This window comes from Pinus tabuliformis, chromosome X (assembly GCF_031772625.1).
Source record: "Pinus tabuliformis cultivar Carrire ecotype Pingquan chromosome X, CPIR1, whole genome shotgun sequence".
Classification (NCBI taxonomy): Eukaryota; Viridiplantae; Streptophyta; class Pinopsida; order Pinales; family Pinaceae; genus Pinus; species Pinus tabuliformis.
Genome location: NC_142308.1, coordinates 1020057323 through 1020059598, shown reverse-complemented (window position 1 = coordinate 1020059598; position 2276 = coordinate 1020057323). Strand labels below are relative to the sequence as shown.

Here is a 2276-nt window from a genome sequence, read left to right as displayed (position 1 = left end):
TTATTTCTGTGGTCCTTTTGTTTTTAATTCAACTTTTAGTGTGCTGATTTTTTTTGTTTTTTTCAACATGACTTAACAATGAGTTTCAGCTTGGAACTACTCACTTAGATCCTAGCAGAAGTCGGGATCTCTTCTTCCTTGGAAGAGGAGATCTTGACAAGAATTAAAGGTTCAACTACTCCCGAAGAAATAAATGAAGACTCTGAAGAATCTTGTGTATTTGATGGAGAACAATCATTCGAACAAGAGATCGAGGAAGAAGAGCAGTAGATCGGAGAAGAAGAACAAGAGTTACAACATGATCTGAGTGAGAGAAACTGTGCTTATCAAAGCTTTATCGAACAATGGTTCCAGGTAAGTACTAGATTAGATTCATCTTTTTATTTTTATTTAGTTGATTTACAGATACAACCACTAGACTCATTCACTTTCGAATATTTTCATTTTTCATTTGAAAACTTGCTACTGAATCTATTGTTGTCACTGCTACGTGAATGGCTTCATTGGAAGTTTAACTACACGTAACTAAATTGTAAATTTTAATTAGTATAGAGTAGGTAGGCTTTCAGTTTTAGTTTTTCCTTTCATTTTCAGTTTTATTTTTACCTAGAATAAGTATGCTCTCCTCTTGCGTCTTTGTACGATCTCGAGGATCAGAAAATAGGGATGATTTAGACTAATTTCAAGAATAAATAAATGTTTTGCAATATGCTTGATCAAAACATCTTTCAATATGCAAATCATTGTGTCCATTTGTTAAAAAAAAAAAAAAACTAAATCTAGAGAAAGTTTAGTTTCTTTCTAAATTTTAGTTTTTCATTTAAAAAAAAAAAATTAAAAAAAGAGCTGTCATCACCGTAATTCTTTGCACATTAATTGTAAAAACCGTTTTTTTCCTTCACACAGTCATCTAAACAGGGTCTCGAAGAACCATGATTCCCTCTTAGACCGTTAGGAATTTAAGCAAACGATTTCTGGGTTATGTAATTTATTCTATTGTGAAAAAACCCATGTCTTCGTTTGTCTAGATTTGTCCTGGTTTGATCACAAACTGCTTTTCAAAACTGACATTTTTAAGGGGTTGCGTTCTGAAGATGTTGGCATCCACTCTGAGGCGGTGGGAGTAATTGGGTTTGCACTCTGATAATTCACTCTTGTTTGCTGCATTTTTCTTTGCCGAATCTGAATCCGCAGCATCTGCTCCTCCAATGCCTGCCTGCCAACAGGAACCCTCTTTTCAGGCAAACCCTTACGTGGCCACAACATCGGTTCCTTCTTCATCTGACACAAATTCTATGGAAACAATCATGAATGTATTGGGTAGATGGGGCATCGGTATGCGGTCTTTCTTACCAGGGAATTGTGCGGAAGCTTCACATTTGGAATCATTTTCACAACTTTTTTTTTGAACTGGTTTCTTTGTTAGTATTCAAAGATCCGATTTCGATTGGACTAACCCCTGGACCCTATGGCTTGATATTTTCCTCATTTATACCTTTCTATTTCGATATACCAGTTTTAACATGGTTTCATATTTTTGGGATCCAATTCTCTGACAAATCATTTGTCTACCTTGCTGGTCCTCAGCTACTTATTTCATCACGGAAAAGATCATTTATACCAGGTCTTTGTGGCATCATCGATGGCTTGTCTTATCGACTGAATGTCTTTGGGCTTCGCAGAATTGAGTTCCCTGAGAAATTAGCTTCTGCTGTTTCTCGCCTTTCCTTGTCGACTTTGTTAATGGGGCTATCTAACACCTCTTCAAGAGAGAATGTTACAAGGGAGGCTGTTACTTCATATGACACGGAATTTGAGGATGAGTTTGCTGCTGCAACTCCACTTCTTCATGTAACTATAGATCCATCTAAAGAAGCTGTTTCCACATTGGTTATAATGAGCTTTGATAGAAATCTCGCAATTGAAGCACTAGCCCAGACAAATAATGATATTAGCGCAGCAACAAATTCTCATTAATGCTAAAGCGGCATGGTGCTTGGTATCAATGGATCGGTTGTTCCATATTTCTTGGTTTCATTTTTATCATCACTGATTTGTACACCTTTGGGGTTTTGATAATGATATCTCGTTTTCTTTCATTCATTGTTTATTCTGTTCCAAATTTATGAAATTGTTTTCCGTAACAAAAAAAAAATAATAATAAAAAAAAAAAATTGTCGAATTGAGGCTTCTGTGATCCATAATATTTATAAGTAGAACTTCGGAGTAAATCACATAAAGAGAGACATTTGTCGACGCGTTTCGAACCAACCAGT

General features: G+C 35.7%; 1 pseudogene; it reads left to right on the top strand.

Annotated features, from left to right (window-relative positions):
* The first annotated feature begins 1311 nt into the window (after positions 1–1311).
* LOC149143206 (rhomboid-like protein 20 pseudogene) lies at positions 1312–1977 on the top strand (annotated as a pseudogene).
* The last annotated feature ends 299 nt before the right edge of the window (positions 1978–2276 follow it).